This window comes from Lingula anatina, chromosome 4 (genome assembly GCF_051362555.1).
Source record: "Lingula anatina isolate TDL-2025a chromosome 4, LinAna3.0, whole genome shotgun sequence".
In the NCBI taxonomy this organism is placed as follows: domain Eukaryota; kingdom Metazoa; phylum Brachiopoda; class Lingulata; order Lingulida; family Lingulidae; genus Lingula; species Lingula anatina.
The window spans coordinates 7,429,637-7,444,374 of NC_141770.1; the positions used below are offsets into that span (position 1 = coordinate 7,429,637).

At 35.2% G+C, this 14,738-nt stretch overlaps 1 long non-coding RNA gene across 1 annotated transcript; it reads right to left on the reverse strand.

Moving 5' to 3' along the window:
* Positions 1-7,205: 7,205 nt before the first annotated feature.
* On the reverse strand, positions 7,206-11,929 carry LOC147762202 (uncharacterized). The gene is made up of 3 exons (XR_015333946.1): positions 11,799-11,929; positions 8,725-8,815; positions 7,206-7,806 (listed from the first exon to the last, which is right to left on the reverse strand). It is a non-coding gene; the product is annotated as an uncharacterized LOC147762202 (long non-coding RNA).
* Positions 11,930-14,738: the final 2,809 nt, after the last annotated feature.

Below are 14,738 nucleotides of genomic sequence, written 5' to 3' on the forward strand. Positions count from 1 at the left end.
ATCATATGTTTACCAGATGTCAGATAAATAATGGAAAAGCCTGACTACTTGTGAATCTGTGACGTTCCTATAATTGTACTTTTGCTTAGATTTTGTTCTGGAAAGTCGTATTTAAATGTGGTTCGTATTTATTTGCGTAATTATTTTACTAGGTAAATTTTTTAATGGTATTCGCTATTGTTTAGGGTGTGCGTATAATGAGTGTACAAAATAATACATTAGTGTAAGATCATTTTCCACCTGTGAAATATAGTAGCTGTAATGCGCTTTATAAACATAATTCCCACTGCATTGTAATGGTTATTGTTGTTTTTTGCAATAAATTACTATAATTGAAAATTCACAAGCCTTCCTCTCATTAAATGAAATGCTACATGAATTTGAAACATTATCAGTGCTATAAGTAATTAAAATAACTATAATCGTACATATTTGATTAGATAAGGGTAGTAAAGACTTACCTAAAATCGCCTTTATTTGATCGGAAAAGGGTTATAATGACGTACCTCATATCGCATTTACTTCATCGGAAAAGGGTTATAAAGACGTGTCAAAAATCGCCTATATTTGATCGGAAAGGAGTTGTAAAGAGGTTGTTTTTAGATGCCTATACTTGATCGGAAAGACGTAGTAATAGTGCAACTACAATTTTAAGCTTAGGCATAAAAGGGTAGTAAACCCGTAGACCCTGACCTTTCCGGTAGAGCTTTACACCGTTGAAAAGGCTTGTAAAGAGAATATTCAGACCCATTTCCTGAAGAGTAAAAGAGCTGAAAATTGACTTTTTGTGCTGTGTAATCTGAGAGTTCAATAGTCCGAAGGTACATAAGTTTGAAACTGTACAACACATTTAAGACCGACATGTTTTCAGACTAGTCCCATTTTTGGTTTGAAGAACCTTTGAACTACATGTTTAATCATGCACCCTTACAAAAAATTAAACATTAAAACAATGTGACAGTATCTATCAATCTACTTAAGAAGGAATAACTTACTTGACTTCCTTTACCAGTTCTTTTACTTGGATTTAGTGGTGGAAGTGAGCTGTCACTGCTTACATCCTCATCAGGGACCTTAAGAGTATAGATGAGAAAGAATCTCATACTAGATTCATCCTCCAACTTGTGTAAGTTTTATCTAAATACACTACAAGTTATATTTATTGGTAGTGAACAATTCAATAGAAACCTCTAAAACCATATGACAATAAAATACTCTAATATCGCTTTCAAAGAAACTTACTTATGGATACAATTTATTCATTGGAATAACTTTACAGCACCAAAATTGAATAACTTCTTAAATTAAAGTATTTCACCAGATATTAAGATAAGTGATTAAAAGTTACAATTAGAAATCTCCACTAGATACCCATGACCAGAAAAAAAATTAAAACATTATTTATATTACCCACTTCAAGCTCTAAAATGCACAAGTGTGATTACTCTGTAAGAGGAAGCTACATTTCTTATAAATGTACATGCAAAGCCTTATAAGAAAAATGAATGAAAGAAAACACAAAACTGATATCAGATCAAAGCACCAACCCTTTATGAGGTTTTTATTTTGCATCGTATTATATAGGTATTATTACAGTATCTTGTGCAAATAATCTGCTTTAGTATCAGAATAATGTCATTAGCTAGGAAAATTAAAGCAACTCGTACATGTATATTGTCGGGTCCCACATAAAGATCATACGAAGTCATATGACGTAATGTGAAGTAATGCGGCGGTCTCTGTGTATGACGCCGAGGTAAAGAAATTAATTATGCAATTAAAAGTAGTTAAAGTTTGCGTCATGAATCATACATGTAGATAAGAATAAAGATATAAGCAATATCGGAAGAGAGATACGGGGGAGAGATACGCGAGTCATGTAGAAGGAAGCAACGAAGGAGGAGGTTGGAAGCGACGGAGGACGGAGCTGACGAGTTAGGAGTTTGGGACTTCACTTAGAATATCATGTAGTTACCGAATAAATCATTTCACTGGTCATTATGTGGACTTGGGTTTTCTTTGCGCGACCTTACGTAAATCTGACGCGAACCTAGGAATCTTCGGCTGGGGTTATCCACTAAGTTAGTCTAAAACGTAATGTCCTATTTCGAGCCAACGCTTGAATTAAGCGTACAAAATTAAGTTTAAGACATTCATCGTAGGCATGTGTAAAAAGGTTCATTACATATTTGGCGACCCTCGCCAGTTTACGTTAAAATGCGCTCAAAGAAGATTCGATTTACACACAAAATGGCCAGGAGGAAAGGTAGGTGTAGGAGAAAAAGTAAAACTTCGCACGACGAAGATCGGCCGGCCGGCAGTATCACCGGACCGGTTGAGGTAAGTATTAATGTTATTTATATTGTCAGAACTGGTATTTAGTAAATTGCTAAATACTGTGTAAATTTTGAGGTTAAGTATCAAGGCTTTTCTGTAGTTTATATAGTCGATTTTATACGGGAATCTCACATTTTCGATGTCGGGTTGCGTAATAGAAGTACGTGTTAAGTATATTGGTAGGTTACTTACTTTTTCAAAAGAAACTAGAGATCGTTAGAGCACGGAAAATGTATTTGTTGATAAGAAACTTCGCACAATTAATTAATGCGTGGTAGGTACAAGCGAGTTTATACATTTTGGGTATAGAAAGGAGATCGTCGATCTGCGTAAGTTAGTACGACGAGTTTTGCGTTGTCAGGCCTGTAACCAGCAATTTCAAAAGGGGGGTTCTTTTTCTGAAAAAGTGGACCTTTTCCCATAAAAACTTCATGTACCTAGATCAAATTTTACCCAGAGTGGACCTTTTCCCAGCAAAAGGGGCGGTTCTTTCGAACCCCCCCCCCCCCCCCGAACCCCCCCTGGCTACGGGCCTGGTTGTACTTGTAGGTGTAATGTGTCGTGTTTTCTTGTTAATGTTGTTGTAAGATAGCATGTGTTCGGGTTCTTGTTGCTTTGTCGATCGTATGGATATTGAGCGATAAGGAAGATTCCTGCGTTGTAGAATAGGGTCCTTTGCGTGTGGTATTCGTTTACGTTAATTGTTTTGGTAATAGCTATATTATGTAAATAACGAAAGGTAACTTTAAGAGTGAACAAATTATCAATTACAATTGCCGGTGAAGTCAAGCAAGTGCTGACAAAGGCAGAGGGCAAGATAACGAAATTCAGGTGTTTGAAATTTGCTCCGATCGAGAGAAAGATAGGAGGTAACGAGTTTATGGACGGAGATAACGTCGGAATATGGTGATTTTAGGTAAAAACGAATTCGTGGCAGTAAATTATGCAACAAAGGGCACATTTGAATGCACAGGTAATATCAAAGGTAGTGATGCGTCAGAGATATAGAAAAAGGCGTCGAAATAAATCAGACAAAACCGGTCGGGACAAGACACGTGCGTAGCCAGACAGAAACTAAATATAGACACACAGACAGACAAACACGCGGCAAGTGTACTTTAGGACTTTTTAATTATGGGACTAATTGATGGTTAATTAAGGATCTTGAGGGCTAATGAAGAAAATAGATTCATATGGCGTAGTGAATGGAAACAGGTCAGTGCATTTTACCTCGAGGTGAGGATGGAAACCCAGTATTTTATTTGTTTAAAAGGTTACCCTGCTCTAAGTTCTGAGTGGAAGGTCTGGTTAGTTTCTAGGAGTATTAGGGCTTCTTGTCAATTTAGGCCCGCAGATGGATAAATGCAAGTAACACCAGATATTTTATTATTTATTTAAAAGGTATCTTACTCCTGGTATGGAGTGAATGGAAGGTCTGTAACACCCCATTTCCATAGATTAGATCGACCTACTTTGGATCGACCTAACTCCCTGGGGGTTCACGCTGAATAGCTGTCAGCCGGGCGGACACGAAAGTTAATTGACCCTTACGGCTTGTAGTGGGTGGGGACGGACACTTAAGGGGGATTATCTGACGGTAGTCTGGTGAGACTCCCCGCGGTGATAGATCGATCTAAAGTTGTGGGAACAGACCCTAAGTTTCAAGCCGCAATCAGGACTGCTTGTCAAAAAATTTAGATCGTCAGATAGCGAAGGGGATAGGCTCCCCGAAGCTGTCTGTAACAGGCGGCAGTGGAGTCGCAAGGCTCCAGGGGCACATAAAAAACGATCTACAGTGCTGTGGGAGAGAGACAGAAGGCCCACTGTGTCCCGAATCCTGAATTAACAGGATACTGTGGTACCGTCTAGTCGGCTCAGCAAAACTTTCATTACAGGTGCAAATTACATCAAAAGCCAGTGAAATAAAAAAACAATTTACTTCAGAATACATTACCACAGTTCTCCAATGTAGCTCTAAAAAGAATATGCATGCAGTTTAAAAAGTTGTCATATTTTGAAAATCTGTTAAAACCTTTCAAATTATTTCAAAAAAATATTAGCTACATGTACAAACACATAACATTGTGTTATCTGTCAATTCCTTCAGGCCACCCAAACAGTTATATATCACCAGGGAATGTCAACAACTTTACCATAAGACGCTTGTTGACACTAACCTTAACTGTCATATCTGGGTTCCTGTAGAACAAGCTAAATTAACTTGGCATTGTCAATAACTTGAGATTAGACAGACAGTGTTCTCCAGTGACATATTTTTGTGTAGTAATTGATGTTCCCTGGTAATATCATATGACTGTTGGGGTGGTCAGTTCTTAATTATTAAAAGAATGTAGTCAATAAAAATATACATACAAGCGTTACTTACACAAGACATCTTTGAGCTGGTACTTGAATTATCAGCCTTAAAAAGAAAAACAACATTGTACCAATAAACTGGCTCATTAAACAGCACAATAATGACTCTTTATTGATAGTAACTTCAAATAATAAAATTCATTCTTTCTTTTTAAGTCCACATATACAAAAACAAATATCATTGTTAACAACATTGTTATACTAACTGATATAAAAAAGATAACTCACATCATTACAAACAAAAAAAATCTTCTTCACATTGCCCAGGTTTTCCTCATTTAACTTCGGGCCATTTTTGTTTCCCATAATGAAGGGCCTCTTCCCAGTTTCCATCAAGGATTTGGTGTCTTTTCCTTCGAAATACTGGCAGCAAGAGTCTAGTATTACAGAATGGCTGTAGGGACCATTCAGTGGGATCTGAAAGATAACAATTCTTTATTGTAAAATCAAAAATGAAATTGATGCTTACAGCAATGAAACAAAGTTGTAATATACATTTTATTAGGTAGGAGACCACTTTAGGCAAATGCCCTAATTAATTAATTAATTAATTAATTAATTAATTAATTAATTAACATTCTATTTATGTTGGGCTTTAATGTTATCAATACAATTAATAATTATCTCATTATGTTAAGCTGATGTCCCAAACGGTTGAACTTATACCCTTTATTGCTGAACTGACTGCTCAACAATCAATAAGGTATTACCTCTCTATTAGGTATCCCATCTTCATCTCTAACGATGTCAAATTTAATTTTACCAGACTTGGAGGTTACTTTTTTTAGCTTTGTCACAGTGATGGTCTAAAATGAAAATTTAATACAATCAGATATATTTAAATGTGCATGGTATTGTAGTAGCACCAACAGGAGCATTTTTCAGTTGGAATGAAGGTATGGTGTGATAGTCAGGGGCGGACCCAGGCCCTTGTGAGAGGAGAAGCTGTAACTGTAACTTAATTATATCAGTCACCAGAACAAAAGAACCATAGAGAAGGGTCAGGACCAAAACCAGGAGTGCTGCCAGCGCTAAGTTGATGATACTTGATAAATCTTTGACAGATTCAGTAAATAATTTTTATGTTGGGGATTAGAAACAATTGCTTTAAAAAACATTGTACAAAACATATACATACGTACCTCTGTGCGTTTCTTCTTCCCATCCCTGAATGTAAATTTCTGTTTTCTTTTAAAAGAAATATTTCCCCAGCTACACGATGGTTGCTGATCATCAAGTGCTGAAATGAAGAAAACATACGCATGTCATTAATAAAAAATAACAGAATTAAATGGGCAAAATGATCGGGGGCGTAGCGATAGTCCGAAGGTTCAATGGTCCAAATGTTCACTATAGAACCTTCGGACCAATGAACCGTTGATTAAAAAAACAATGAAAATGTTACAAATTTTCGAACCAATGAACCTTCGGAATTTACGAAATGTCCCTTCTTTACAGTGAGCCCAGTGATTTGATTTTAATTACGCGCCACACACTACTGTAGGCCTACATGTTCGTGACTACATTGCACCAGACCATTGATTACTCCAATTAAAGATAGTCAACAACTTACGTATTTGCATCCCGCGCACTGGGGCCGGTCCTTTGTTGACATTTGGTTTCGTTTTCCCTTTAAAAATGACATCTTCCTCATGTTCGGTGCAATGTCGGCATTTTGAACAACCACTCCCTGCCTCATTCGCCATGCTTTTTTTTCTCGCACTTTCTCGCGAGATTTCGTGTTTTTTTTTTCAATTTCATTTTGAAAATGAAACAGATTGATCTCTCGGGATTTCGCGCGACCACGCGGGATTACGCGCGATCTCGCGAGATTACACGCGATCTAGCAAATTTCGCTTTTCGTTTTTTTTTTCGTTTTTTTTTTTTTTTTTTTTTTTCAATTTCGCTTTTCGTTTTTTTTTTTTTTTTTTTTTAATTTTTTTTTTCGCTTGGCCCTCCTGGGATTCCATAGTATACTGTCATCTTTAGAAATAAATTTCAAATGATGTGAGATGTTCCTCGAGTTGATCTAAACCATATTTTGTGTTCAAAAGTGAATTTGAAATCGAAGTTTTACCAAAGCTGTAACTGGAGTTCAACTTTACCTCTAATGCTTGCATTCTTAGAGAACAGGTTCCAACTTCGAATTATCAGTAAGTTGTGGCAAATTTATTCAGCTTTCTGCCAATGTAAGCATGTAAGGAACTTTACCGTTATCCAGGAATGGCACAAATCAATTCACACCCGTGTATGTAAAAAAATCGTACTTGCAACAACCGTAAGCCAGCCTCGTTTTGACTTAGTACATTCTTGTTATATTCTAACCTCGTTTTGAATTCCCCACCCGCACAATATTTTCTATATAGAGAAGAGAAGCTTGCACAGGAAGAATGGAGGAAATGAACATTTCATTTCTTTTGGCAAATAAGCATTTATCTATTACACGAGGCCACCCGCTGCCAGTTTCTTTTTATTGAAAGACTAATAAAAACAAAACAAACAAGACTTTTATCAACTGAATTTTTTTTTTTTTTTACATATGAACAACTATATAATATTTAAAACATAATATCATCAACAAAAATATCAATATTGTGACAGCCAACAGGAATTAAAGCTGATGCAAATATACATGTATATTTGTGGCAAAAATTATTTTTTACTTTTGCAACACATTGATATGGCAATTATATTTTACACTTCTTGATCATAACATAGAGTTATAGCCACAGGACACACTACTCCTTTTAAAAACAGGATCAATATAAACAATATATATAATTTCATAAATTTACCTGGAATCAGCAATTTATTTCACTGATACCAGTTAGTCCTGTACCAGTCTATATTTTCATTTGAATTTATTTTGTAAGTGTCATAGTGGTGATTTCACAGCCAAACTTCATTTAAAAACTTGCACATTTAATTATATTACATGAAACTGTTAATGTATTTTATTCATTAGAAATAACTGTAACCAAGTTTTAAAAGCATGTTTTCAGTTTTAAAAGGATTAATTAACTTCTGAGCTTCTGTCATAATTGCCAGGAATGGCAAAATGATTAATCCTGGTCCCTTTCATGTTCTTCAAGCCTAGAAAAATATTAGATTAAAACATTAAAAAGTTTGAAAAGGTAACATTCAAAAACATTTTTACCTGCATATATCTTTACACACACACAACAACAACAACAACAACAACACACACTAAAATCAGCATAAATAATAAACCACAATCTTGATAATAGGGAAGCTGGTATCAATCAATTTATCTAAAATAGTACTCTAAAAGTGTATCAATATTGAAGTCTACAAACTACAGTGTTCACAACTATAATACACTATAAAACAAAGGAGTTTTGTTAATATAATGTTCTTTTTTTCATGAAACATTTTCCCCTCACATACTTATAACCCATGTGTTGTGTGTGTGGGAGATTTTAAACAAAACTAAACTGTTCCTTCTAACAAAAAATTGCCTATGATATGGCTATCACAATTTGAAAACATATACACAATGTTATAGCACTTGGCATTTTATGATGCACAGTATGTATGTACGTATGCAAATGGTCAACAAATGGGGGTAAAAATGTAATAAAACTTATTTTGACTAACAAGTTTTCCCCCATATTGATATTGTACATTTGTACCCTGCCAAAGAAGCAAACATGTTAAAAGTCAAAATTTGTTATTCATATTTTTGAAAAGATGCTTGTGGTTGGTTTTCAATTTTGTATCTTTCACAACTATAATTTACAAGCATGTGTGGCCCCACACTCACCCCATGCACACACATGCAGGGCAGATAACATTGCTTTTCACTGACATCAACATCCAACATAAATAAATCGACTTTCCCACACCTTGGACAGGGACCACAAGGAAAACACATGGGTAAATGTCCTAGCTAAGCTTTCTCTTGGGCATGATATATTATTCAATTTATGATAAAATAAAAAATATGTTCAAGTGATATATACCAATAAATTGATATGAAAAGCTACTTACTACTTGGCAATGTACATGTATATTCAGCTGTGGAACACTGACATCTTAATTGTTATAATACAAGCCTTTGAACTGTCAACACTTTAGGTCACTGAAAGTATAAAAAGGTAGATAAAATATTGAACCTATTATTTATTGGGCATTCTTGTACATGATAATAATAAATAACTGATAAATATTTTCTATCAGTTTATACAAGTTTCAATCCTTTTTCATGGAAATTTCAAAATATTACTTTTTTTGTTTTTTTTTTCATCTTACTTAAATCAAAATGCAAATAAATAGCATGAAAAGGATAATGCAGAATATCTAAAAAATGGCTTTTACATCCTCAAAAGTGACCTATCCCCCTCTCATAATATATCTATCTATACAGAATCAAGTATACTACATGTCATTTCGCGGGCCATTTCTGTTAATAAACATCAAAGCACAAAAAAAAAGCATAAGAAGGCAAATTCTCAATATTTTATTGTGACATTCATACAAGACATGAGGCAAGACTGCCCCCACATTCACTCTACTGTGATCGCCCCAACCACACACACTGTGATTTCATGAAGTATTTAATCTAGTTAACTTCAAAACACCAAAAAATTGCATGAAAATGCAAAAATTCAATATTAAACTTCGACATTCATTCAAGATGTAACACAAGACTGCCCATGTAGTTACTCGGAACATTGCAAAATATACTACCTGTCGGAAATGTAGAAAATCGATAAGTTACAGGTTAGGTTCCTACCTAAATTTTTTACCTGTTCAAAAACATATGTCAAACTATTAAAAAAACTGAACAGATAAAGAACAAGGCAGCAAAGCTGTCAAATGTACAGACAAAGAACAGAAAATAAAGATGCAAATAAGTGAAAAATTAAATTTTCACAAAAAACTGTTAAATTGCCAGAAAAATTTACCAAACAGACTGCGTTGCCTATTGAAGCTGTATGTTAGACCCATGTTTCTTTCCTGTAAGTTTGAGAACAGTAAGTGACATGATTTCCCTTAAATGGTCATCATAGGAGCAGTGCCCAAAATAGGGGTTTCTTCAAATTTTGATGCAACATTACATTATGTTTAACAGCATAATGACAATCAAATGTTATTAATAAAATATTAGTAACATGGACATTCAGAAAATGTGACAAGCAAAAGTCTTCAAGATCATGGAACTTTAAAGTCACACCTTGAAAATGCCAATATGTAAAAAATTAAATTTTCACAAAAAACTGTTTAACTGCAAAAAAAAAAAAAAAAAAAAAAAAAAAAAAACCAAACAGACTGCATTGCCTACTGAAGCTGTATTTTAGTCCCATGTTTCTTTCCTGTAAGTTTGAAAACAGTAAGTGACATGATTTTCCTTAAATGGTCATCATGGAAGCAGTGCCCAAAATGGGAGTTTCTTCAAATTTTGATGCAATATTACATAATGTTTAACAGCTTAATGACCATCAATTTTTAATTATAAAATATTTGTATCACAGATATTCAGAAAATGTGACTAGCAAAGGTCTTCAGGCCCATGGAACTTCAAAGTCACGCCTTGATAATGCCAAAATGTAAACAAGACAGCACTGTTCTGAAATGGGTTTATTTCCATTTTTAACACTTTTTTAACATAAAACAAAATAAACATTTTACTGCCATTTTTATATGTCCAACTAAGAAAATTGATGAGATGGGAAAAGTATCAATAGAAGTGTTAAATGTCCAATTTCCTCCATTCTGAGATTCTGAACATAGTGGATGATTGAATATGACAAACTGCAATGATATGAGTTTATTTCCATTTTTGACACTTTATTACACAATACATGATAACAAGTTTACCATGTTTTTTACATAATCAACTAACAATGTTGTAAAGATGCAGGAAATATCAAACAAACACTTTTAGGCATCTTATTAGTTAAATAATGAGACTGTTAACATGCCTAATAATTGAATCTGAGGAAATGTGAAAAAACAGTATAACTTCTTAAGTAATGGCCCGATTATGCTTATTTTCGAACTCAACCTGCGTTTTAGTAAGATTGACCACTCCTGTGAGTATAATTACAATTGGCCAATCCGTTTTTCTTATATTGTGTTATCAGTGTTGCATTTATATTGAAAATAGTGAAAAAACAGCATAAATTACCTAAAAGTGACCCGATCATGCTGATTTTCGAACTTGACCTGTGTATTATGAATATTCATCAGTTCTGTAAGTTTCAAGTCAAAAGGTAAAATGGTGTTCCACTTATCGTGTTATCGGTGCTGCATATATGCTGAAAAAAGTGAAAAAACAGCATAAATTCCCTAAAAGTGACCCGATCATGCTGATTTTCGAACTTGACCTGCGTTTTATGAATATTCATCAGTTCTGTAAGTTTCAAGTCAAAAGGTAAAATGGTTTTCCACTTATCGTGTTATCGGTGCTGCATACATGCTGAAAAAAGTGAAAAAACAGCATAAATTCCCTAAAAGTGACCCGATCATGCTGATTTTCGAACTTGACCTGCGTATTATGAATATTCATCAGTTCTGTAAGTTTCAAGTCAAAAAGTAAAATGGTTTTCCACTTATCGTGTTATCGGTGCTGCATATATGCTGAAAAAAGTGAAAAAACAGCATAAATTCCCTAAACGTGACCCGATCATGCTGATTTTCGAACTTGACCTGCGTATTATGAATAGTCATCAGTTCTGCAAGTTTCAAGTCAAAAGGTAAAATGGTTTTCCACTTATCGTGTTATCGGTAAAAGTGCACGGCGACGGCGACGGCGACGACGGCGACGACGGCGACGGCGACGACAGACGCAGATGATGGCTATATGTACAGACACATCTGTGTCTGTACATAAAAATCATTGTTATCTGCATTTGGCACAATTCAAAAGAACGTGTTTACATTTGGGTTCTGTGTGCCGCCATTTTGGAACACGACAGTAACTTGATAGAAGATTCAGTGAAACCGATACCTAAACACTACTATGGTATATAAAATATAGCTTAAGAACATACTTTATCGTTCTGTCAAGTGCATTAGTAAAATTATCAACATATCAGCGTATAAACGTCTGTTCATCTTACCTGTCTCTATGCCTGCTTCTCCCGCCATATTTAGGACGGCCGCCACTTCCAAGTTTTGAAAACGAGGCCAAATCTAATATTCTCCAAAATAACCGTCATATGAGCCGGTGGCTCCCGGGCTGTTGGTTTACCCTGTGAACATCTTCTTATATAGATATAAAATTTAAATTGCAACATAATGAGATCAATAATTGAAGAGAGGCTCGTAGAGCCGACTAAGCAATTCCTTTTTGAGACAGGTAGAGTAACTTGAGTATTACATAATATATATTCTACCAAGTCGGTCAATAATTTTTGGGTAACCGCACAATTCCAGAATAAATGCTCTGTTGTTTCTTCAGCTCCTTTGCAAAGAGAACATATACTGTTGTCGACCATTTTATATTTGAAAAGCAGTGAATTTGTGGTAAGAATATTATGATTAATTCGAAATTGGAACCAGTGAAGCTTTGAGTCTTTTGTTATTGTAAAAGGAAGTTCAAAAATCTTCAGGCATTCATTTTCCTCCAAATTTAACAACTCCTTCCATTTATTCATACCTTTTGACATCTCAAGAACACCTAATTTACTTAAAGTTTTATAATAAATCTTTGAGCCTTTTGAACAACCTGACAGCAACAATATATGATCAGGAATTAAAGGAGTGGCCATTTTACTTAATTTTTCAGGAATACCACCAAGCTATTCTTTTATGGCTGAGATAATTCCATGGTATTCGACAAAATTTGTGTCAATACCGTGGATAACCCTGAACGCAGTGAAGTCATAGAACTCTCCAGAGTCTGGGAGTAGATCATTAACAAATCTAATGTTTTTGTCATACCACGATGTATAGAGGACAGGTTTATTTCCAATAAGTATATTTTCATTAAGAAAGATTGGAATGTTACCAAAATCCTTCATTTTATTGGCCATTATTGTACCACAGAGTTCTTTCCAGGCTGCTAAGGCATCAACCCAGAATCTATTTTTTTATGTTTTTCAAGATTTTGAGATATATTCTGTACCAGATGTGATTAGTTTTTCAGTGTCTACATATTTAGATATAATATTTTTCCATTCTTTATTTTCGAACATACATGTAAGTCTTCTTACCCATGGAATTTTTAACGATTTTATAAAATGCCTCACGCTTACCATCCTCAAGCCCCCAGCTTTATAATCTCTTATAATGATATTTCTTTTAATTTTATCAGGTTTAGGCCTATTATTCCAGAGAAAAGAAAAAAGACACTTTTCTAATTCTTTAATCTGTTTTTCCTCTGGGTTTGGGAGCGATATAAATATATGGTTCAATACCGGCAAGGCTAATGTTTTTATTACTGTTATTTTACCAATTGGTGTAATATTTCTTACTCTCCACTGATTAAATATTTTTTTCATGGAAGTTAATTTGGTCTCCATATTTTGCTTCATTATCTTACCTAAATCTACGTCAAATTCTATCCCTAGCATTTTGAAACTAGTTTTTCCCCAATATAATCTATATTTTGGGCAGAGGATATCTTTAGAGTATCGCTTTGACCCAATCCATATAACTTCAGTTTTAGAGAGATTAATATGCAGACCGGAGATCTTCGAAAATGTATCCAAGACAAACATACATTCATTCAGTGACTTTTCTCTCCCGTCAAGTATAAGAGTAGTGTCATCTGCATATAATGAAATTTTTAATTCTTTTGTACCTATATTAATACCCTTTATATTGTCATTGTTTCGTATAAACGCCGCCAATAATTCGGCGCATAGAATAAAGAGATAGGGTGAGAGGGGATCCCCCTGACGGCATCCTCTGTTAATTTTAAAGAATTCCGACATATTACCCCCTTGAAGCATTTGTTTATTCTGCTTATTTTGAGAAGGAGATATCAATATCTTTCATTGCATTTACTAAAAATAAGACTCAAAGATATCTATCCCCTTCCCTACACAACACTTAACGTGTAAGTAAATACACATTTTCTTAGATAGACCATGGACCTAAGAGACCTCATTAGGTCCATGGATAGACTATTATTCCATTCTGTGAATGTAATATGCCGATTCCCTAAAGCCCCCTTTACACTGGACGGCGTCCTTTCTGCGTCCCTCAGTGCGACCTCGTTTGAGAATAAAAAAATACTTAACGTGATGACAACTGGCCGATCACTGAGCATTCACTCTGCAACCAAAGCGATGCTTGTGCCTCCTTTCTACACGACCACAGCGATGCCAGTTTTATTGTCGCGCAAAGGATGCAAAAAGACGCCATCTAGTGTAAAGGGGGTTTAACAGACGCTCTCTTGTGTGGTGCTTGCCACCAACTGCAGTGTACCGTAGAGAATAGAACATGTCAATAAGTGAACCTTACATAATAAAAAAAAATTGCCATGTGATCAATAAGACTCCAAATCTATGTGTGAAGATCGATTTGTGGTCAAATTATCAGAACTCTATTAAGATTGCATGTGCGCCAGATCCCCTCCCCCGAGTACCCACTATCGCCGCAGTAGTTGAAATAAATAATAAAAAAGAGAAAAAAACTACAGGTGATTTCCTTTGGCGCTCTTACTTGAGTACGCTATTTAAAAAAAGGCTGGGACCTAAGATATCTTTTATTTTTAATGAAAATTGCAAACAGGTTACAGGGGCGGATTCAGGATTCGCGGATGCGAAGTCGACCCCCCTCCTCTTGGCGCGGGGTGGGAGGCCGGTGAAGGGCCCAGAAAAAGTTTGGTATTTTAGAGGGCGAACAGGGCCATATAGTACGGTTAATAACTACGATTCAGCTAGTCGAAATTCTTATTTCAAGAGGGGACCATTGATTTTTTTCAGAAACTGAAGAAGGGGTCAGGACCCCCCTGACACCCACCCTATATCTGCCACTGGGTTATACTGTAATCCTGTGGTGCACACCTACGCTGATTAAAAGATAGACCAGGATAGTAAGTAATAAAGATA